This window comes from Cheilinus undulatus, linkage group 11, assembly GCF_018320785.1.
Source record: "Cheilinus undulatus linkage group 11, ASM1832078v1, whole genome shotgun sequence".
Classification (NCBI taxonomy): domain Eukaryota; kingdom Metazoa; phylum Chordata; class Actinopteri; order Labriformes; family Labridae; genus Cheilinus; species Cheilinus undulatus.
Window position 1 is genome coordinate 43502958 of NC_054875.1, and position 25968 is coordinate 43528925.

Here is a 25968-nt window from a genome sequence, read left to right on the forward strand (position 1 = left end):
GGGAGAATGATTTCCTGGTCAGTAGATGAAAGAAGGGGAAAGGATGTGCGCTGAAATAAGAGGCATCCATGGTAAGGCTGCTCAATCATTATAAATCATAAACAATTATTTTGATTGATATTGATATCACTGTTATGAAACACAGTTACTTGTCCATTTTACATTTGCATCAAATGCCTTTATTGTACCTAATCACTCTTTTAACATTTTGATAAAAGAGCAACAAATGAATATTTACAAATGAAAAAACACAAGCATGTGAAATAATGATCTATAACTAAAGTATGTTAAACAAAAAGAGTTACTTTAATGACAAAAATATCAGAAACAAACACTGAAACAACCACATGGCAAAACCATAGACAAAATGAGCGTGACATCATGTGGCTGTAATGGTTTAATGGGATTATTTTGTTTACATTACTGTGTGAAGCAAAAATTGTGATTGAAATTGATACCCAGCACTAACCTATTGCCATTAAAAGTGAATATAAATATCAGGGGTATATCTGAAAATACATTCAATAATTAAGACATTTATTTTGAATGTATGTGCAAGGCAAAATGTGATTTAAAAAAGCATTAAAATAGGCATTGATTGACCAAAATAGTCCCTGGGACTGACTCCTGGCCCCTACAGTAAGGTCCAAGCCCCCCAAAACGCCTCAAAATGGCACAATTTCAAGCAAAGTATGTTAGTTAGATCCCTTTAGACTTTATTGAGACAATGAATTAGTGGGCACTGTGTGGTAAAATGGCATGCATTAAATTAAAGCTATGATTTTTAGTAGAACACTTGATATTGCAGCAAATTAAGCGTATATTTTTCCTTTTCACAAGTAACACCTAGTTGAAAGAGCTGAAAATGTCAAGATGTGGCGAGTTTGAGTTATGATGCTCTGTGAGGAGACAATGAGCAAGTGCTGTTGTGGGTTTCTGAGTATTTCCTGTAGTTCTCTGGCTTTGTTATCTGGAACAAAATGCTTCATTTTGTTCACTTGCTGTGATTGCTTTTAGCAGAATGAAGAAGGGCCTTATAATGGCCTTTGCCTAGGCCTCAAAATTACTAAAACCACTCCTTCAAGTGAGATACCTTCTGATTTAAATGAAGAAATGTCTTTTAAAGGCAGATTTTTCCACTTATTATCGGCTATAAAGACCTTATTTTTGCTTTTCTATCTTGAAATAAGATGCATGTCTGGACTTTAAAGGTAAATGTGGCTTTAAGAAGGAGAACTCAGACATTTTGATGGGAAATTAGATGAATGACTTAGCTAGGAGGTGAGTTTTTGCAGTGATTGCACTGTTGGATAAAACAAACTTTTTAGCAGTTCTGTTTTGTGTGAATTCAGTCGTAGAATCTTAGAGTTTCACCTCAGCTCTAAGTTGTTTTGCTCAGAGAGTGAGCAGCAGGTTTAAACCATCCTCCTGATACTGTATGGCACTTCTAAGTTCCTTCCTTCCTGTGTTTGAGATGTCGGCCTTTGAATGGGGTCATAAATGTCTCCCCAAAAAGCAATTTCCACTCACAGCTGCTTAAAGAAACCGTAAGTTGTGATGCATTCCTGCTGGACATAAATAGATCCAGAGAGGACCAGGTGATAGAAAGACAAACAACAGGACAAGAAAAACACACGAGCATTAAGTTAAGGGGAGACGGCTGTTTAGAGAGTGTGAAAATGTCACAAGGCTTGAAAATAAACTTGAATTGATATAGCCTTGTGGCGATTTCTTCACTCAGAGGTGGTAATGAATAAAATCTGCAAAGGTACAATCTATTCTATGAGTGTTTCTGACCTTTGCTTTGTTTGCACGCGTCCTCTCTCCTGTCAGTAAGTGGCATTGAAAGCTTTAATGAAATTAACTGATTGGTAACGTATTGATCCACGTTTGTTTTTTCCAATGCTGGCATCTTTTTTTCTTGTGACACTATTGACATCTTAAGTGAGTTTTGATTCCTCTGAACACTGGGGAGGGGCTTTTATCTTGTCTCTGTTTTTTGTCTGTGTGATAGAAATACAACATGATAGAGCTAATTGATCAGGCCAGGAACAAAAAGACACTCTGAATAGTGTTTCTGAATGCAGAGTGATTATTTGCAAAGACATAATTAGGCTGTTGTATTGTCCCAGACTTGAATCAATAGCATATGTTGGATTATTTCTCATCTCTTCTTAATTTGGAGTGACTTTTTTAAAGCACATCAGACCCAGGCTGTTCTCCCTTTAAAGCTTTGTCACCTTTTTTCGGGGGGTTTTCGTGCAACTGTTTAGGGTGTTGTTTCTATCTTTTTTGTCTATCTTGGCTTGTCAGGAAGCATTACCCTGACAGGCTCTTTTGTTGTTGTTTCTTTCTGATTGAAAGCAGCAGTTTAAGACCAGTCCTGAGGGGGCTGAAAAATAAGTATGATTTTGAGCCAATAGGCACGGCCGGAGTGAGAGCACCAAAGCCCATAAAAGTCCTTTAATGGACAAAGGAATGCTACAGTATCTGCTGCTCTCCAACACCCAGCCTGTGCCTTTTATAACAATGTCCTTTATAACGACGTGGGCTCCAGCATTTAGCACTGAGCACTGCTGAGTGTGATCTCGTGAATGCAAATAACCAGCTATCAGCTAGCCTTTGTGATTCACCAACAAAGACATTTAGCCATTGTTTTCCCGTCCTGTTTCTGTGCCACTAACCCGAAACAAATGAATGTTTGCATGGTTTTGACCGTGCACGAGGTGCCACGTATTGAAGCAGGAACAATCACTTGATTGTTTTCTTTTATGCTATATGTTTGTTGGATGCAAATGGCATGTGGAACAATGTTTAGGTGTTGGTATGTGTCAACAGATACAGGCTCTGTTATGTATTTTTTGATGCTCAGTTTTTGTGACATGTCAGCGTGTTGCTTTGTGTTTTCTCTCTGTCACATTCTCATCATCTTCCATCACATGATGGCCAGTTTTGGTGTTGTTATACTGGAGTTTTTCCTTTCTGGATGTCTTTAACATTTGATAATGCTTGCCTCCTTTGAGAAGAATGGAAGTTGTACAGGTTATAGAAAATATAAAGATGGCTGGGCCACTTTTATCCACCACGCCTTTAGTGTAAAGTTAGTAAAATCACTCCAATGAAGGTTGAGATCGTCCTTACACACCAGATAGACTCATAGGATATATTTATCATTCATCTGGGAAAGCTCCCATACAAAGCATTTGGAAAGGGCAAAACATTCTCAGAAGGTGATTGGACAAATATTCTGTCCATGACGTTCATTGTGGGCCAATCAGAGCAACCAGACAAACTGAGGTTGTAGGCTTTTGCAGCTCTGGTTAGTAATATGATCTGATAAAAACTGCTTCTAAAGCTCCACCCAAACCATCACCAGCAGCCATTGTATAGTCCGGACAGCTAAACCCTGTCGCCATGAAAAGCTTTCAGTACTGTTCTTTGATCTTGTCGGGTTCTGATAAAACTGCCTCTATACCAGCGGTTCCCAGCCTTTTTTCCATTAAGCCTCTCTTCAAATACCTAAAAAAAAAAAAAAAAGAACACACCCCCCTAACCTGACACACCAGATGGATTTGTTTCACACATCTATCTAGAAAACCTCCCATAGACGGTGTTTAGGAAAAGGCAGAGGCTTAGAAAAAAAAACACTTGGAGGGTGATTGGATGAACGATCTGTCTGTCACATCTTTACGGGCCAATCAGAGCAACAAAACACGCTGCTACTGAGGTGTAAACTCCATAGAGAACTGCATAACGTGAATCATGGCGACTGTAGACATGTCAGTACACAACTTTTGTTGTTTTTGAAAAGAAAAACAACTCACTTCTGTTCTTTGTTCTTCTTTTAACGAAAAAATGTCGTCAAGTTCTGATAAAGCTGGCACTGGCAGCATCCACGCTAATCTCTTTAAACCGGTCTCTTGTTGCTGCTTGCTTACGTCACGGCTCCTCCGCACCTGAAAGTACTGCCCCCTGACGCTGATTGGTCCTGTCACTTTCAAACCGGGCCCAAACGGTTCAGACGGGAGCTTTGCAAGATGGATTCACCAGTGAGAAACACGGATATGGGCGTATCCATCTGCTATGCAAACCACACGTGTTATTAGCAAAGACATTCGTTTGAACCATTCATATTGGTTTTTATTATGATTTTAGGTAGTTTGAGTGAACCAAGTTTTAACGACCTCAGAGCAGACAGGCTCTACACTATAACTACATCTGAGCTTATCGCTACATCAGCGGCAGCCATTGCTATCAGGACAACTAAACCCCACCCTTGTTCTCCTCGTATGTAGCTATATCATTGCAGCAGTGTTATCAGAACTGGACCACATTTCTTTATGAAATAAAGGAAAAAACACAACAGCTCATTTACACAAGCACCTATGAGAATTTTTGAAAAGTCCTGCCCTTCTCAAACCCTTTCTACGACGGGTTGTGTCGCCCCAGGCGCCTAGTCCGTTGTCCTCAAAGCAGGCCTGTGGCTCCTTTCCGTTGCATCATTCCTCATTCTTTCTCCCACTGATTTTTTAGCTCTATCCACTATCCTGTCCCTCATATAAGGCAAAAAAGCCTGGCCAAAATAAAAGAGAACAAATACAGGACTACTTGACTAGGATGGAGCTTGTCCTGCTACCAAAAAAAGTTTTATGTAATAATCGTCTCCTTGTATTAGCTGGGTTTTGTGAAATTTCAGTGATGCTATCTTGACTAAGGAATTATAAAATTATTTTTCTTATGAATCTGTACTCAAATACATCAAATAATGGCACAAGTTATATCAAACTTAATCCTTAAGTGTAAGAAATAAATTATTTAACAATATAAAAAGGTGTGATCATATTAAATAGATATATGTTTTCTGTATGATTGTAGACATTTAGACTGAGGCCACTTCAGTTTCACACCATTTACATAATAAAGCATCACATGGGACTTACAATTCAAACATTAAGTCCATAAATTAAAGCTCATGTGTGATCACAGTGTGAGAATATTTGCCTAATTTCAAAGCTATAGAGTAACAAAAGGAGCCTCTTTTTACAATTTCAGAAATTCCTCTGGTTTCAACAGATGGCTACGAGCAAGCAAAATATTTTCTTTGTTCACACATGCCTTATCCTGAGAAAACAAACAGGACAGAAATCTGATCTTTACAGATGCAAGCCATTGTTTAGTGTGTGTGTGCTGGCACATGCATGTGTGTGTGCTTAAGCCTGTGTTTACCTTAGCCTCTTTTTTTTCAAAGCACTTAATGCACACAGACTCCACCGCGGCCAAATTCATTCTTATGCAATCTGGAAAGAGGAAACACCGAAGTCCAGAATGGAGCCTGTTTGATTATTCTTATTGATGCTCTGTGTATTTCACAGTTTAACAACATTTACTGAATCATCTCTACAACAGCAGTGATCTGTTTTTTCTATTATATTTGTTATCAACAAAACTCTTCTCAAACAGTCTTTTGGTTAGTATTTAATCCATTTTAGAGAAAACTGTCAATGATAATCCATACTGGGGCTTAGATCTGCCTGTAAATGTATAAAATTTAGTCATATTCCTTTATTTTCTTTGAAAGCCGCTGCTTAGTTTATGGTTTATAAAAACAAACAAAAGCATAAATGCAGATTAAGGCACATTAAACTTTTGATATGAAACTGGTATATCAGTATGAAACCAAGAACATCAATGCCTGTTTGAGTCTTTCCCAATGTCTTGTTCCTATTCATCAAAACTTGCAGAAAATTCCTGCGCGCTGTCTTGATTGTGCAAAAAACATGCCCATCTCATGACATAAGGTTTTGAACTTTTCAGTACTATTGATTATTAGAATAAACAAGATTATATTTTTAAATGGGATAACAAAAAGAATCAATCATTATTAAAAGGATTATAAATAGGGATTTCGCAGGTATCCAATATGCCAATATTTCTGAATTCATACTGATGTCACCACTGATTTTTAACGGTGTTTAGACTTAAAACACACAATTTATAGTTCTGGGATAAACAAAAATCAGTTCTTAAAAAAGACTTTAAAGTTTAAGGAATGAAAATGAAAAAAGGAAAGGACTTTGGCTTATGTAGCTCTGTCAGTCCAGCCTAAACTCCACTGACTTATATGTTTTTTAACAGCTGATATAGAGGCAGATTTTAAAGCCAAAATATTAGTTGTGAATATCTGCAGATATATGTATATCTGCCAACACTGATAATTTATTTCGGAGCTTTTACCTGCATAGATATTGTACCGATGATTTCGTGCAGCCCTTATTATACATTCGGCAGTATTGAAGAGACATGAGAAAGGATGCGTAACCTTTTTCTCTTACTGTCTGACATCAAATCAGACTAAACTTGTCCTGTTTTAGGTTAGTTACGATTACCAAAATTGTTTCTACTTGCTAAATGCCAGAATAATAAAAGAGAATGTTTTTTGTCACTTTCTTTAAAGTCAGTAGTTTACATACATTTCTTTAGTATTTGGTAGCATTGCCTTTAAACTGTGTGACTTGGCTCAAAAGTTTTAGTATCCTGCCACAAGCTTCTCACAAGAGTTTGCTGGAGTTTTGGCCCATTTGTCCCGACAGAACTGCTGTTACTGATTCAGGTTAGCAGGCCACCTTTCTCGCTAACGCCTCTTCAGCTCTGTCCAAAAGTAGGTCAGTCTATAAGACTGAGATCAGGGCTTTGTGATGGCCGGTCCAAAAAATGGACTTTGTTGTCCTTAAGCCACTTTGTGACTAATTTGGCGGTATGCTTAGGGTCACTGTCCATTTAGAAGAGAACCTAAGCTTTATCTTCCTGGCTGATGTGTTGAAATGTTGCTTCAATATTTCTACATAATGTTCTTTCCTCATGATGCCAATCTATTTTGTGAAGTGTACCAGTCCCCCCTGCAGCAAAACACCCCCACAACATGATGCTGCCAGCCCCATAATACACAGTTGGGATGGTGTTCTCAGGCTTGCAAACTTCCACCTTTATCTTCCAAATGTAACGATGGTCACTATAGCCAAACAGTTCAATTTCAGTTTCATCAGATTACAGGACATGTCGCCAAACATTAAGGTCCCCAGGTGCATTTACAAGCTGCAATCTGGCTTTTTTATATTGCTTTAGAAGTAATGGCTTTCTCCTCGCTGAGTGGCCTTTCAGTCATGACATTCTCTTACCAGCTTCAGCAAGCATCTTCACGAGCTCTTTTGCTTTTGTTCCAGGGTTGATACAAACATTTGGCACCAAAGTATGGTCATCTCTGGGCCACAGAACCTGCCTCCTTCCTGAGCGGCATGATGGCTGGACATTCCCATGGTGTTCCAAATCTGGAAATTATGAGATGGTGAGTCATAGTTATGAAATTAAAGGTCAAAACTATGAGATGTTTGCCATCTTTTTATTAGTTTTATTTCCTTTTTAACTGGTGGAAATGGGCTTCCATATGTTATAATTATTCAGGAGTTGCTCAGAATGATTTTAGGTAGTGTCTAGTGTTTTTAGAAAGGGTCACCTATGGCCTAAGCGCTGACAAAAGGACATTGATAAAGAACCATTTCTGAATAAATGATTAAGAACAAGTTTTATAGATTTTGTCATACTAAAAACAAAGTCATATTTTCATAATTTAATCGCCAATGGCTTAAGTATTTCTGGCTTGTACATTTGTTTAGTCTCTGGTGATGATTCAGCACATTCATTCATCCACTCAGCAATAGACCCAGGAAGTGTTCTTGTTTTCATTTTGATGTGGTTGATGGTTTTTCTCAGGAATGAAGAGGTGGAGGGAGGGGGCTGTGATTGGGGCAGAAGGGAAGATTAGATTAAAGTTGAGCTTTTTTCAGCCCTGATGTGAAAGATGCAAACTGAGACTCATTTGTGCCACTAAAACCATAAAAAGTGCCTCCATCTTTTTGTCCCCCATTCTTCTCTCCGCTTAAGTGAAACGCTCTCTCTGCCACCATAATGTCCACCCAACCCCGTGATCTGAGTCATAGCCTGTCCATATTTGCTGTTTGTTTGACCCCACAAGGGCACGAACCCTGGCTGATCCTTCATCTGAGGACAAAGCTTATGTTTGCAGTGACATCATAAATGCCTGTGCAGAGAAAACAATGGCTGATGAATTCAGCCGCAGTCGGGGCACAGTGGACAGCATGCAGAGACACACACGAAACTTCCAGAGTCATGGAAAGTTTTTCAGACAGGGACCCACACCTTGACCAAACAACACAGAAAAAGCTCCCAAAATGTGTCCTGAGAGGGATCAGATTTCTGCGGGTGTAGTCAGAGTGAGAGGCGGGGAGGGCGTGAGCACGGCTGGGATGGTCAGGTTATATCACTAAATGTTTATATGAAGCTTTGTGGCTGCTGGAGACAGGCGGAGATGGGGCTCTGCTCCTTGGGGAAGAAAGACGCTTTGTTTTTATAGGCTGCCTGGAATGTGTTGAAGAGAGCGGACATCTGCTTTATTAGCATATGTTGATTCCACCCCCAGCTATGAATCTGCTGGTGGTCTGATAATGTTTCATTCTTCTATCTGTAAATACACTCTGGCTTTAAATGGCTGTTTTAAAATCACTAACTCTATAAAAATCTTTTATTTTGTCATTGGTATACCTTTATAAAGGCTGACAATGGAAGTACTTTAAGACATAAAATACATAAAAGTGGGATCCTTTGAAAAGCAAGATTCTGCTGTCTAGAAAAACAAGCTTTAAACACAAATAATCAACTTTTCAGTCATTTTTAAACTCATTTCCTTAAAGTCTTCCTGGCGCTGATTTGATTCGTCCCTGGGGTCCTAATAAGTCCCATTTTTACATCTTTATGGATCTAATATAGATTTTTAGCAGTGTTATTATTAGCAAAACAAATTCCTATTACTTTACTGCATTAAACAAATAAAATCACTTTTATGAAATCGCCTTTTAGGGAAAAATGCCCATGATGGGGCTCATTAGAGCAATAGAAAGCTCTAGATTAGGATAGTTTAAGAATTCTGTATCATACAAAAAAACTTGTTCCATAAGCTTCAACTTAAAAAAAACTTTTGCATAACTTTAGCTATAAATCTGTGGATTTTTTGCATATTTTAACCCTTTAAATTTACTCATTTTATCATTTGCATGCTACCATAACAAGGCGTGTAACAGAACTAAGATAAATGCTTGTTTTCAGTCATTTGAAGCTTAAAAGATTTACCACAGGCTACACAAAATCCACTAAAACATAACGAAATTAAACATCCAATAACCTGTTATTACATGGGTGTAGAATTGGTGTATTTGTCAAATTCTAACTTCTCTTATCCACCTTTAAAAAACTTTTATCAGCGGCACAGATGACCTCTTGGTTAAGGTGAGGCTCATGTACGTGGGTGGCCCGGGTCAAGTCTGGCATGTGGCTCCTTTCCTGCATGTCTCTCCCTCTCTCTTATCCTTGTTTCTGACTCTATCCACTGTTTCCCTCTCTGAATAAAGGCACAAAATGCCCCAAAAAAATAATAAAATAAATAAATTAGCTTTTTTAGTTTTACCCTTTGAATACCTACTTAAAACGATTAATAACTGTGAGGTTAAAATGTTTTTATGTGGACCCAATTTAAAGCTAGAATTCGTCATTTTCATTTTTGAATTTTATTTCAGTTTTGTACATTAAAAAGATGGCAAAATGTTCACACAAAACTATTAATTATCTTACAGAAAATAGACAACCTGATGCATTACATTAATGACAGACCCAATGATTTGATGAACATATCTGAAAAGAAGTGAGAGGACGTGCGCACTTGTTTAACCCTGACTCTTTTCCATAACTCACTGATTGTTACTTTCTCATTGTACATAATTAACTTCAACATTAGTGTTTCCCCAATTTTCCAATCTGTAGTCAAAATGACCAATCAGATTAGTCTTAAAAATTTAGAACAGTGCATTATTATCATCAAATACATAATTTAGTGTTAATAAGAAGATATTTATTCACTCTTATCAAAAATATAAATTGTCATGGATATATTTTAAGTTCAAAGATATTAGTTATGACTGGAAAATATACCTGTAAGATATCTAAGACGTGTGTTTATGTACTTCCAACTTTGTGCTGTTAAAGGAGGCGTGGTTACTTTGTATAAAGCTTTAACCCTTTATGACCTACCAAAGATCAAGTCCGCCAGAGCATGTCTTTACATTTTTATATGCTGTAGTGCCATATCTGGGAATATTTGAATTGGCTATACATCAATACAACCCTTGGAACCCAAGTTTTAATAATATGTATGTATATACTGTAAGTCCATAGTAACAAATTAAATTGCTCAAAAGTGCTAAAAACCACAAGACAAATGAAAAGTGTTTTTTTTGTTTTTTTTGTTTTTTTTTACACATTTTCCTAAATACAGAGATGTCATTGCTGTATCCCTCAAAATTGTGATTATATAAAAGTTGCACAAGATCATTTCAAACCACAAAAAAAAAAAAAAGATATTTGGAATATGTTCATAGCTTCATTTTTGAAATGCACCTGTCTTTATAAACTGTGGCACAAACGGACATAAAGTGAAGTTGTGCTCAATTTGCAAAAAGAAAGCATCTTTATAAAAAATTTACTCTTTACAGTAGTGAAATCTAATCTGTAAGTGTGCCAGATACTTTTAAGCATACATGTGTTTGCAGAAAACCATGCTGAAACAATAACAAGTGCATTTTGTGACCTGCAACAAAACAACATAATTAAAGTCTGGATTATATATTGTTTTTGATGTGTGCACTTTGCATTACATTTCTGCAAAAGAAGGAAGGATATTTCTAGAAGGAGACAGTGCTCTAGAACACAATGAATGTGTGATGTGTTAGTTTCACTCCTCCGGTTTCATATGCAAAAAGAATTATTGCTCTGTCTCATTTGGTTACAATTCTACCCACAGTTTAAAATAGATATGCAAATTTAATTCTTACCTCTTCTAGGTCTTCTTTGATTCTAGATTCTTTTGAACTAGCTTTTTTTTTTTTAATGTCATGTTTTTAAATTTATTCCTCACCCAAATTTCTTCATTGGGATGCCTCAATTAAAAGCTCTTTAAGGATAAGAGCTTGGGAAGGTGAAGATAAAGTGTTATTTAAAGAAAGAAAAGTGCTTTATTATTTGGAACAAATACATTAAATCAGAAAAATGCATATTTTATTTCAATTGCTTCTTTTACAAGCTGCATGTGAGCAAACGTGATAACTTCAGCAATAAGTTTGTGTCTTAGGACCGTTTACATCAGTGGTTCTCAACTGGAGGGTGTGGGACCAAGGTTATAAGAGTTTGGGATTTTTCATTAGTTTTTTATTTTCCTTTCAGTTTGATCAGTTTTACTGTTGTTTAGTGTGTTTAGTTTGGTTTTTATTTCGCAACAATGCTTCGTTTTAGTTTCATTTTTATTAGTTTTAGTTTTTTCTGATACATGTAAAACATATTCAAACAGGCTCCTCTTCACTTATCACGTATTTATTTAAAGATGATGTTTAAATACAACTTCAGACATAAACTACCACTGTTTGAAGTCTGAACCAATCATTTCAGCCCATTTTACTCTCCCCAGACTTAGGTGTAGGTGCCTGTCAGTAAGGTTGTGTCAAAGACTAAAACTAAGGATATTTCGCCTCTGTTTTTATTTTATTTTAGTTAGTTTTTATTTAGTTTCAGTGAACTAAAATGATTTTGGAATTTTAGTTTTAACAATTTAGTTAGTTTTAGTTAACTATAATAACCTTGGTTGGGACACCAAATTGGTTCAGGTGGGATATGAGTTGGCAACCTCTTATTTTAATAACCCATAATAACGTGTTACTTCTTCCCTCTGTGGCACACCCAAATCCAAGGTTTACAACAGAAGAACACATGGTCCTAATGTTTTAGCAACATGTTTTAATTTCTTTTGCAAAGCCAAAACCAATGATTGAATTGTTTTAGCTTTTTAAACTTCGCTCTTGAAGCAGATGCATTACCTAGACCTAATCTGCTCAGTCAAAAGCAGACCTCTTATCTTGAGGTCAACTTTGAGTTTATGTAGATCCAGCCCCATTATGAATCTGCTGTTGGCATGATCATGTCTCAGCCTAGTGTCTGTAATTTAACTGTCTAACAGCTGAATTAGGGATTTATACCTCAGTGTTTTCATTAAAAATCCACATTTGTCCTCAGAACATGCTTATTAGTTACCAAAACATACAAGTACTTATCTCACAGTTAAATTTTCTGTAGTATAATTTTTATGGGTCTTCAAATCAGCACATGGGATCATTTGATTTTCTGGTTTTGTCTTTAGGTTTGTATGTCCCTGCCTACCTAACTACATTTTCCTTATGTAATGAGGGGGTTTTTAATGTGCATCATATTTAGAAATTAACATTTTAATCTCTGGCTCCAGCAGAGGAACTGCTCTTTTGTTTGGGCTGTTTTTGAATGCAAAAAAAACTTTTTGTTTCCCCCCACGCAGAGATTAGCACGAGCAGATGAATGAATGTGCTGCAGAGTTGGAGTCTGGCTCTCCTGGAGCTTGTTGGTGTGAAAATTCCTCAGAGTCATTCTCAAGTCATTACAGATGCATCCCACCCATGCACTCATACTGGCCCATGGATTACCATTCTCTTTGTTAGGCTAATTGCATTATGGGGCTTTTTTTTTTCCCTAAATTGAGCGGGGGTATGACGGCCTCTGCAGTTCAGTCTTACTCAGCGATGACAGGTATTTTATTCAAATTCAAAAGACGTAGAAAGTTCAAGATACAAACTGATAAATTTGTGACCTTTGTGTATTTTCTGTAGACTGTACATGACCTAATCTTCCTCCCTAATATGCCCACTTCAGAATAAGTTAAAGATGTGCAAACATATGTTAGAATGGTAAGAAAAGCTGTTCAGTTTATCAGGAGCATGCACAAATGTTGACCCCAATCTCAAGATATTTCCTGTTATTTCAACCTCATGCCCCATGATTAGTCATTTTATGAAAGATGCTTCATTTCTGACAAAAGCAGAGTGATAAAGATCACCTGGCAGACAGATATCATCTATTAAAGAGAGCAGACTCATGTAACCCAACACCTTAGAGGGAATGCACTCAATCAGTCCTATTGTTTCTGCTCACATACAGTTCCTCCTGAGAGATAAGTCTGACTGGGCTGCAGAGATAACAACAACGCCTTAAAAGCACTGAAGAGACGCTCACTGTCAACACTTCAGCTTGTGAGATTCCTGCACAGATTAAAGGTGCTAGTCCAGCCTGGGGGACCATATTAGTGCAAGAAAATGACCGTGGTTTTCAGAGCTAAACTGCAGCCAGGTTTTGTTCATGCTTCCTATTATTCTTGACTAATATTCAGACTATTAGTCAGGATGAAATGAGGTGATTTGGTGCTTGTTTCGTGACTCATGCAGACATTTGCAGGATTCAGCTTCTGAAAAGGCTGCAGCATAAATATTATGGGTGAGAGGATGTGAGTCAGGACGGAGAGAATCCACTTCATTGGACCCTTATTTGAGTTGAAAGGAAGGAGAGGAAGTTGGTTTGAAGATTTGTCACCAGCAGATCTTTCTGTTTTAGGAAGGGGGTGGGCTCTGCCCGGCTCAGGAATGTGAAAAAAAGGTGGTGGGTGTTGGGAAGTTTTTCATAAATAAGTCACCAGATTCTCTGTTGGTTTGGCGCCACAGAAAAAAGGATTTTCAACACAAAAATGCACATTAAATATTGCTTTTAATGACATCAAAGCATCCTTGGGTTTCTTGAAAGGCGCTATATAAATTCAAGATATTATTATATTTGTTTTATTTTACCAAAAATATCCTGGTAGTCATTATGGCTGCTCTATTATGGCAAAAATCATAATCATAATAATGATTTTATTGCTAATTATTGAGATTATTACAATGATAAAGCATGAAACAATGATTTTACATCTGTATCACATGCATTTATCAAGCTTGACTTTGTCACTTTAACTGTCAGAACACCTTGATAAAACAGCTCTAAATGATAAAAAATAAGTAAAAAACAAACAATATAATAAGAATATAAAGTGAAATATTAGAAAACAACCAATGTTTTGAAGTTGAGTGCAAGATGCATGCAGCACCATAATCATTTAATCTTTATTATCTCATTTTCATGATCATTAGGGGCTAAAATCATAACTGAAATCAAACCTTGATTCATTCTCCAGCACAAAGCACCATAATGCTGATAAAACCTGTCACTCATGGCTTGTGTATGCTTCATTTTCACCTGGTAAAACAGGTTTAGTCTGCATTCAGAAATCTCAGAGCAACAGGTAAATCAGAAACTGACCCTTTCCTCCCTCCTCATTATTTCACGTCAAGTCTTCCCTTTGACATTCCTGAAGCTCATTTCGAGGCAGTTGTCTACCTCAGACACTCATCAGCGGCGGTGGGAGGCTGATATATCCATCTGCGCCTGCGAAGGGCCGCTAATCCCTGACAACTGTGCCCCTCTGGCACCGTATCCGTTGCACTGCTGGTTGTGTGATACAATGGGCTCCCCTCCTTTGTCCTTGAAATTGTTTTAATTAGCCCCACGGCGGGGGCTGGGGTGGCAAACACGGGACTGACTCAATGGAACTGACAGAGCCACAGGAGCATGAGGCTGCAGGCTCAGAGATGACAGATGCATGTTGGAAACAGACGATTATGTAATGAAATGGATAAGAGTCAAAAATACTGGCAGGGAATCTGGGCATTTCAAACACTCCTACACAGAGTAAAATCATAGACCTAAGAAATAAGCATGAAATATTAGATATAAGCATAAAGTCACTAAGATTTGAGATGATATATGATATAAGCATGAAGATGGAAGATATTAAAGTCGAGATGTAAGCATAACGACATAAGCATAAAGAAATAAGAAATCAGCCTAAGATATAAGCGTTAGGACTGAAACATTAGCATATAAACATAAAAATAGAGGATAAAACCACAAGATAAAGCATAAGGACATTTGATATAAACATTGAAACATATAAGCATAAAGATATTTGACATACAAGTTAGGATACATGCAGAGACAAGAAATAAAAGTAAAAATGTAAGCATAGAGATGTTAGATTCAAACACAGATGAAATTATAAAGTATAGGATATAAGCATATACAGACTAAAGATTTAAGTGTAAATATATATGTATATAGGAGATGTGATATGGAGGGTTAGATATATGCATAAACATACCAGATATTAGCACAACCACATATCAGAAAGGTAAGAAAAATGTATTAACATTCAAAATGTAAGCACAAAGACAGAAGGCACAGCATTCATATACAGTATATTCAAAAAGACATGAGAGAAACATAAAAATATACAATTTAAGCATGGGGATATGAGATGTTAGGCTAAATATAAGCATAAATATGTATGCATTAAGAGATGATATAATCCTAAATATAGGGAATGTTTGAATAAAGACATGAGATTTAAGCATAAAAACTTAAAACAATAGGATAAGCATAAGGATTTAAAATATGGTCATTCATATACAGAAGATATGGCATGAATATATATATAATGTATATTTATTTATGAAGACCTAATATTTAAACAACGGGGCAGATTTTATCTGATAATTCTTTTTTTGGCTCCTTTTCATGCAAAGTGGAACATTTTATGTTGGATATGAATGGTTTTGTTTACTGAATGGAATTAACGTGAAAAAAAATGAAATAACATAAAATATAAGATATGTGTTCAGACATGATGTAATCCAGAATATTAGAATAAAAACATGAGATCTAAGCATAAAAACATTATATCAGCATTTAGATAAGCTTAATGCTATGAAATAAAGGCATAAAGACATAGAATATAAGATGTAAGCGTAAAGTTTTAGCATACAAACATTAAGATATATAAGCCCAAGGACATATGTTGTTAAAGCCCTATGCATAAACCACAAGATACAAACATAAAGACAGAAAATAAAAGCATTAAGATGTAGCACATATGAAGAAATATAAGATATAAACATACAAATGCAAGATATGAGCATAGAGATATGAGATATCAATGTAAGACATCAGTCACATGCATAAATACATATGATAGAAGCATTAAGATATGTTATAACTATAAAGATACAGAAGATAACAATAAAGACATTAGATATAAGTACTGAAACATATGATATGTACATAAAGACATACATGTAAGCACTAACACACAATGAAAGCATGAAGACATAAACATTAAGATACATTTTATATTCATAAAGCTAAAAATAAAGATATGAGCATAAGGAAAAATAATTTTACTTGCATAACTTACAAGATGTAAGCATAAAGACAGAGGATACAAATATTATAATAACATGAGCGATATTATAATAAAGTATATATTCAGATATAAGATATAAACATTAAAATATAAGATATAAGCACACAGATATGAGATATAAGCATCAAAAAATAAGATAAATGCATCAAGGTAAAAGCAGTGACATAAATCTATAAATCTATTGAGACATGATATACACATTACAATTAGCCTGATGATACAAGATATAAGCATAAAGACAAGAGAAAAATATTATGATAAAGAATATATTCAGAAAGATACAAAATATAAACATTAAGATATAAGATATGCGATATGAAGATGTATAATATTAGCAGTAACATATATATTAAGACATGATATACACATTACAGTAAGCATAATTATAGAAGATATAAGTGTTAGATTTGGATTGAAGCTTAAACATATAAGACAAGGACATAAAGACACACAATGCAAGCATAGAGACGTATAGATATAAGATCAGAACATTGAGATATAGAATTTATGCATGAAGATGTCTTATATAAACATACTTATGATATAATAGAGGCATAACAGAGTAATACATAAGTAGAAAGATATAAGATAATAGCAAGAAGAGAAATAAGAAATGAGCATAATGATGTAAGAAGTATGTAGGAATGCTCCTCTGTTGATAAAGTTCCATTGCGTTGCCTTATAATACCAGGAAATTAGGATTAATAAACTATTGTCACAAACAGAGTGCATTTTTGATAATGAAATATTGGAAACTGGGCCCATCAGAATAATGACCTATTACCAGTGTTAGGGACATCTAAGAAAAATTGAAATCACGTAAAATTTTTACTTTTCAGACATGGATTTGTCTTCAAGCTCCTTCATTGCTGATGTTGTTGAACATTTCAACTGATCAGGGGGGTAAACATTGAGAAATTAGAAATGGCTGCGGATTGCATAACAAAAAACATATGTTCACATTTTAAAATGTTTTATTTATAAACACATAAAAGCATAAGGTTACTCAACTGACAGAAATCATAAAAAATTAGAGGAAACAGTAAGAGGAAAAACTTTCATGCAGACTTCTTTGGACACATCAGGTATAACAACACAGTATTTCAGACATGAAAACAACAGTGATTTTAACTCTTCCACTGTTCCCATCAGCAGCATTATTACAGCAGAGGTCAACAACTTACAAAGAATGTAAATTGGAGGGAATAATTGTGTTTGGAATGAAAACCTGCTGCAAAACAAACAAATGACCCCAAAAAACAATATTCCTCAAACGTCACTCACTGCAGTTGTTGCAAAACTCTCAAACCAGTTATGCTTGTTGATCCACAATGCTCTGAACAAATATTTATATAGGTATTTTTGTGTCAGGGTCCATTAAGGCCAGGCCAAATGCTCTGCTTCTTGTCCCATTAACAAACTCGTTGCATGGACCACTCGGACCTCCCAGCAGCCGGCCCGACCTGCCAACGAGAGGTGATAAGAAGCCTAGTCGCTCCGTGATGCAGGAGGCTCATGTGACCTCCTAAATGCCACTTTAATCCAATGTCCATGTCTGTTGAGTGAGTCGCTTTCTGTAGGGCAGTTATTTCAGGGAATGTCTGTGGAATGCCGGTCATAGTTTTTGATATGGGAGGGGCAGCTGAAGCTTAGAGCAGGAGTTATCACACAGGAAAAATCAGCAGAGATCTCATGTAGAGCAGAAAACATGGAGGCTAAAAAAGTTTGTCTTTTTATGTAAATGCTTATACCCCCCCCTCCCAAATTCAGCTCTCCCAAGTCAAACACACCCCTCCCCCTGGGTTCTCCTCCCCCCTCTCCCTGCCCCATGGGAGGAGGGGTGGTGCATAGGGAGAGAGATCCCAAACCATCTGAATCCCCTTTACAAAAGTGGCCAGAGAGGAGTAAGGGCAATTATTCCACCACGATGCATTCTTCTTCAAAAGAGGACACAATCACTGTTGAACTCATGTAATATAAGCTGTTATAGGCTCTACAGGGATGACTCTACCCCCCGTACTATCTTTGACAAACAAGCTGTGAAACTAAACAGGTGTTTGCAAATCAGAGTGGGGAATGTTTCTCTGGTGGGGGAGGCCTGCTTTCACACAGAGGATTATGCAATATGTCTTAAGCTTATTTTTATTTACTATATGATAATTGATTAAACAGCTGATTGATCAAACATGCAGAGGTAGAATAGACTGGATTTGGTGTTTTTTCTTTTGTGGTGTTTTGTTGAGTTACAGTTTACTTTTTCTGCTGTTCTGTTTTGTGAGTTATTTCTTCCTTATGTAAGAATTTGTTGTTGAGTTGGTTATTAGTGTCTCTTGGGTCTTTGTTGGCATCTTTTATGCAATTTAATGGTTGATTGGGAACACTAGCTTAAAAATGCTGTGTCAGGTATGAGTTTATTTATTTTATACCTGTCCCTATATGCACAACATTGATTGAAAAATCATGCTCACTAAGCACAGTTTAAAGTCAGATCATATATAGAAACCCATCCTTTCAAAAACATTTGAACCACATGGTAACTTTACAAAGCAGACGGATTAGCCAGATTTCATGTCGGTCATTTTGCAAAGCTCCCGTCTGACACAATTTCTGAAAATGGGCATGACCAGTCAGCATCATAAGAGGAGAATTTGTCGGTAGCTACTGGTGGGAATAAGTCGTACTGGGAATAGCTGCCACCATGTAGCATTTAGCTCAGATGTAGCAGTAGTTTAGCAACGGTTTTATCAGACCACATTCCTTTATTTAATTAAGAGCATAAAACAGCACTGAAAGCTTTTCCTGACGGAAAAGATGATTTAGCTTTTCTCCAGACCTGTTTCGGCATGAATTTGTGATCCTTGCATTCTGTTCAATTCAACCTTTATTGCCTTTGCACAATGAAATTTTCAATGCATCCTGGATGATTAAGACAAAAACCGCACTTCCATGGAGTGCTGACCCATAGCTATGCACGACAACATCTTCAGTTTCTCCACAGAACAAACTGCTTAGTTTTAAAAACGTGTTTGAAGTGTTTTGCAAACCATCATTTTCTTTTTTTATTCACATTTTACAAATTTCCCCAACTTTTTTAGATAAAAATACAAATCAAAGCCACATTTTGCAGATTTATGTTGTGTCATATATTCATCATACATTAATTACATTACAACAGTACTGCAATGTACATGTTTACATGCAATGTAATGTAACACGATTACAGATGCAAGGTATTTGATTTTTTGCCAATATTTTCAAACTCAATTTTGCAGATACAGATTTTGATATTGATACAAGGTTCTGCCTAAATTTCCACAAACTTTAAATCTCACCTTAGTGAAGCAAGGGATGGAGCAAAATCGATTTTATGTGACTATTCTTTAAATTAAGAAGAAGATTTGTTTCTTATGAACACCAATTAGCCTGTTGATGAAAATTTCCATTATGTTTTGGAATCAAGCTAACAAATGCAGATGTACATCTGCATTCATCTCTTAGAATCTTTCATTTTTTGGAATTGACTACACCAGAACTTTTTCTTTGAAACGCACATCCTTTATTGCTAATATATACTGACAATTCTGTTGATTTGCTTTTAAAGCTATGGTTTGCTGATAGCGATACTGTGCCAATGACATTATGCATCCCCAATAATGGTGTCATATGTGCAAATATGTCCTAATAAGGAGATCTAACACTGCAGGGATGCACAATATTAACTTGAATTCTTGTCACCTCTTCCCAAACTATTTATTGATTTTATTTCCAGTGGTGGGTAGAGTACGCTGTTACAGTGCTCAAGTAAAAGTACTGTTACTTAACAATAATAATTACCCAAGTAGAAGTACAAGTACTCATAAAAATAAGTACTTGAGTAAGAGAAAATAAGTAACTTATTAAAAGACTACTCAGGTAATGAGTAACTTCATGAGTAACTTCATTCTGAGCAATTTATTAAAACGTGTTGCATTACGACGTATTATTCAGGGATAGTAATGTAAACTGTAAATTGTTATAAATAAAGTGACATAACTTGCCAAAAATAAAAAAAATAACTTAATACATAAAGCAGCAGTCAAGTTATGTTTGTTAATCACAATTATGGGATGAAAAATTTAATATAATGAGTTATCTTATTTCTACATGATGGTTTTAATCTCACATACATGAATCTATACCTTCCAGTTCTTAATTTTAATCACATTATATTTATTTTGTCATGTGTGAATGATTTTTTGCTCATATTTATGAAATTAATCTTATGAACTGGCCTCATTTCTGACTTTTTGTCCTTTTTTATTTAATTTTTACTTTTTAGCCCCAATTTCTGAATTTTTATCCTGATTATCAATCAACAAATTTGGCAAGCCAAATTGAAACTTATTCAACCAAAGACAAATTTGGCCCAGTAGCCCCACATTATAACCATGTTAGGTATAACTTTTCCATTCAAGAGATGTGAAATGAAAACAAATGAAGAGCAAATTTTGTTGCACATGGATACTGTCATCAAATTCAGTCTGATCTCACTTTTCAAAGGTTTGTTTTTTATTTAGGAAGCATAAATGTGGATGATAAAAATAGTGATAAAAATTAGTAGCTATCGTCAGCAGCTGTACTCCATTGTGCCTTTAAGATGTGATTACCCCTCACTTATGTTGTACTTCAGTTTCCTGCAGCTCTAAACAGGCCTAATGATGAAAAATACGGCTGAGGGACACTTTAAAATGTGGAAACCTACAATTAACAAAGATTAATAACGGTGGTCTGTGGTGAAGCCCCTCCTCTGACTGGGGTCCCTCAGGCAAAAAAAAAAAAAAAAAAAGTTCTGTGAGAAAAAAGTGTTTGTTTATCTTCACCCTCCATAGTCATGCTGATTATAAGAAACTGGAGACGTTGCATTCTTGTCTGCATGGAATTTCAAGTGTTTTCTCCCCCCGCCACCTTTCATCATCAGTTCATTGAAAATGCAACCAAAGAGGGCAGCATGTTGGGTATGGAAGACAGCTCAAGGCATGCATTTTACTTTGGTTTTCAATTTTAAATCAGTCATTGCACTTTTACTCAAATCTGATCTTTACTTTCTTAACCCATACTACAAAAATCCAAAATTATGCACCTTAGTATAGGTTCTTATGACCATAGAGTCATGATTTTAGCATTGCATGACCCCCACCTGTAGCCTGTGCAGTATTGATTGCTCCTCTTCTTCTGTGGTGTTTAATGGGGCTCATCGTCCCCTACCAGTCCTCTCACCATTTCCCCTGAAACTGGACACTTGTGCACATGTATCATCCAGCTCAACCTCTTTTAGGAAGTGACTGGAGCATGCAGCGAGAGCTTTAACACTTTAGAGGAGAAAGACAATGAGCTCAAGACAAATTTGGAGCCGAGCAGCTGTGTGATGAAAAAAAAAAAAAACACTTCTCTTTGTCTGCTCTCCTTCCCACCGTCACATAGGGGCTGTCATACGCCGAGGGTTTGTTTGACTGTTTCGGATGGCTTTTTGAATGCATGTGGGGTGGAACCAAACATGTTCTCGAGTGTTTGAGAGTCAGAGGGTACAGAGACAGATGTAGCATCCCTCGTCTCCTCTTTCCCACTGCATTTGTGAATTTACATCAGCTTGTGTCAGAAAGATTCAGAATCAGTTTCAGATGGTTTTCTTTAGGACTGAAGGTTTTTAGTTTCATACTCTTAAAGATAGGCATGATAGGTCATTAAGTATAACACCCTAGTATTGTTCCTAAATGAAACATATGAAAAGAGATGGCATAACATGTGTTTGACATGTGTTTGGATGTTGCCCGTTGTACAGTGATCCCTGCTGGGGTTCTTTTGCTCATGTTTCCGATGGATTGTTGTCGTTTTTGATGTGAGACACACTTGCACCATGAGTGAAGTTATCCACCCAGTTAGAGTTCACACCTGTGCTTTCAGGTGCTGCTAAAGGATTCATAGTGCATAGCCCTTGCTATGGGGTCTACTCTGTGTATAACTTTATTATAGAGGTGTGACTTAACATGAGCAACCTATTTGGAGATCTGTTCTCTTGTTGGTCTCGCCGAAAAGGAATGATCAAACTTACGGCACAACTCCTCAGTAGCTATTATTTCTGTAAACTCGAAATGCAATATTTTCAACCTTTACTTGGGTTGAATTATAGACCTTTTATTTTCACTGAAGTAAATTTTAACCAGAGTAACTGTACTGTAACTTGGGTATAACAGTCACATACTTTTTCCACCTCTGATATCCACAATCCTGGTCAAACGTTACGTCTAAACCAGCCATTCTTAACCGGGTGGGTCAAGATCCACAAGTGGGTCTAGAAGCTCTGTAGAGAGTCACGAATGTGTGCTAGAAAAAAAGTGGCAAAATGTCTATGTATGGAAGCCCTAAGTGGACATACAGTACATTCATATGCTTTTTAATTTTTTTAGTTTTCTTATGATGACGAGAACATTTTGGTATTTGTCCCAAGATTTCTAATTTCTCTCTCTTTTTCTTTGGATAAAAAAGTTGTTTCTCCAAGATAACGGGGAAACTCCCTTAGAAATTACCAATGAAATGATGTGCTTTTTAAACAGGTTTGTTTTTCCTGTCTCTTTGTTCAGTCATGTTGTGTTCCTTTTGGGGTCCAAACTGCAACATTTTTCATTGAATAAATCTGAGTAACTTAAAACTTTTTAAAATTTGTATTGCGATGTCTCTGAAAGGGATATTTCTATAGTTTTGAAGAGGGGCCATATGAGGTGGCTAGCAGTAGAAGTGGCATTAGCCTTCAGTGGTTTTAGTGAGCATTGCTCCTTTAAAAAGGCCTCTCTGGTTGTGCCAGCCAGGAAGCTAGGCTATGCAGTGTAACAGGTGGGTACAGTTTCTCCCCATATTGAAGCAAGTCTTTAGTAAAACTGGGCCACAAAACAATGATGGCTCAAATTACCAACCAACCAAATTACCAGAGAACTGCCACAATATTACAAGGAACTACTTCATGGTCAGTAGATTATTACTAAATATTTCTTTATTATCACCATATTTCTGTGGTACTTGGTAAAATACCACCTTATCCTTGAGAAATTACCAGATAATTACAGGCATTACTGTAAAATTAGTGTGTTTTAGGGCCCACTGAAATAAAATGTTATCCCATTTTTTCCTTTTTTCAGTCTCAGAGTAAATCTTAGCCGTTAGCTGTAAACTTAAGCTCTCAAGGTTCAACTTGGAGGTTGTTTTTCAATTCTGCAATCATTGTGCTCTATTATAAATAAAACTAGGGAAGGATTTGGGTAAAGTGAGGACTCCCAACTGCTACTTTGCTTAAAAACCCTGTAATGTAGAGGGTAGTGACTTTAAAACAGCATTATATTTATGCAAAATTGTCGCTGGAGGTTGGATGAACTGATGTTTCCTAGAAATGTAAAAAACTTTAAGGATATGTTGCCCCCATGTATGCAGGCGGCCCGGGACATTAGCGCATCTATTTGCTCTTACTGCAGCATTAACTTGGATGAATAAGGATTATTTTACATCATGTCTCAGCAAGAAGCCACTAAAGCAGTTTAATTATATTCCTTCACTCTGAAACCTAACCTCACATTAGTTTGGCTTTTGGAAGAAAAACACATTATTTTTAAACGCCTGTGATCTCTATCTTGTCCCAAACATCCTCATGTCTGTATCGTATTCTCAGCAGATTGAGCGCGCTGACACACAGACAGCAGTCGGCTAAATGCGTCTGTGTGATAAGTCCAACAAAAGCCTTTCATCCTGTGGATGCTCGGACAGAGACACAGAAGGGTCAGGGTTAATGACAGGCTGTCACTGCACCTTTAATGTACTATGTGTTGAGTAAAGGCCGTTTACACCTCCACATATAGATAATGCTTTCAGATTAGAAAAGAAATGTCTGATATTTTACATGAAAGGATTTGGATGATTAATTATTAATAAGAAACTGCAAATCACTGATATATTCTTCCTGATTTGTTGTAGGATTAAGATTTATAACAGTTCTGAGGATTTTTTTCTCCTCTTTCACACAACAAAAGTGAGTTTATGTTCCATATTTGCGAGCGTACCCCTCCTCTCTCCCCCGCCCCCCTCCTCAAAGAAACTGAGTATGAACATTTCCTTCAGAAAAGCTGCGACTGTAAGGGAATACTTGTTAAAAAGCGAAGAATGTGCTTTAATTTGTCAAGGGGATCTGAGCTGACAACTTTAGTAAAGTCCACTATAACAACCTTCCAGGGCCCCTGACCTAGGGAGGGAGTGACCCTTGACCTTATTTGGGCCTCTTTTATGAGGACTTTTTTGGCTCCGGCCAGATGGCTAAACTATCAAAGGGTTTTTTTATGAGAAAAATCTGCAGGCAAGAGCGGCGTAGTATATTTATCTCATTGTGTGGAGGCTGGAAGCCTCTGTAACTTCCGACTTTGGGAGGCACGTTTGGGTGAAGCGGTGCAAAACATCTGCCAAAGTTTAATTTCTGCAAAAGAAGTGATCTCCTTTTCATGAATAATATCCATTTTTGCAGGATTTTGTAAAAGATAGTTGCCCTTCTTTCCCTTTTTACATCAATACTTTTTCTCATTCTCAGGCAGAGAAATACTTGATACAATCTGATGAAATTATGAGATATTTTGTACACATTACAGAGCAATCCTCTCCATTAGAGCACTATTGACTCTGTCCTTCATCTCTGCAGCAACAAACAAGAAAAAAAATATTGATTTGATGTCTTTGCAGCTCAAAAGCAGCGGCTTGTCAATAGCAGCAATCAGACAGCAGATGAAATGAACGGTCTGTCGCTGAATGAAGCGGCCGCTCTTCTATTTTCAAACAAACATGGGCCATTTGTTCTGCTCATGTAAAGACGTTATAAATGCTGCTCTGGATCTGATGTGACATTTGCTTTAAGATCACAGATGAGCACAAATCAGAGGATTTTTTTGTGTCTGAGAAAAGGAGAAGAGTTGTGTGTCCCAGGGTCGCTATAACTCGCTCTGCTCACATCCCTCATGTGGCGTCTTTATGAGCGATGGGCTGTTGTGTTGGATTAGGTTTCTGGGGAAGCATTTAGGGGCCAGCCTGTAAGCATGGGCATACAGGAGCACATTCAAGAAACATGGACAGGAAATGTTTGATATGATGTTTGATGATTCTGGACATAGGTTTGTGTGTACTTTTTCAAAGGAGTCTAACTTTGTGAATGGTTAAAACACCATGATGTCTGTAGTTACAGGCGGTCAGTGGCCTTGTACATGCTCACAGCTGCTGAAAGCATTACCTGTTTGTTGTCCTCTGCAGGAACCAAATCAGCTGCTCCCTCTGAGCCTACTCATCATACAGCTCCTGACCTCTGTATGAACAGGAACAACATAATTTCCAGACCTGTATTCCACATGACTGCAAAGGTTAGACTCAGGAGCTTTAAATTCAGAGCCTAGAAAGGTTCTCCATATGCATGTAAGTAGAATATTCTAAATATAAAATCAAATATTCAATTTTTTATAATGTTTAAGCCATCTCCAGTTTATCTCGATTCTGTAGTACTGAAAGTACATTTTGACATATGCATGTGTAGATAACTTCTTCTCTCTTTGGTCTTTTTATGTTTTTATTCAGATAAGAAACTGGAT

At 36.7% G+C, this 25968-nt stretch overlaps 1 long non-coding RNA gene across 1 annotated transcript; it reads left to right on the top strand.

The window, feature by feature from the left end:
- Positions 1-25781, top strand: LOC121516902. The gene is made up of 3 exons (XR_005992523.1): positions 1-71; positions 7221-7342; positions 25637-25781. It is a non-coding gene; the product is annotated as an uncharacterized LOC121516902 (long non-coding RNA).
- Positions 25782-25968: the final 187 nt, after the last annotated feature.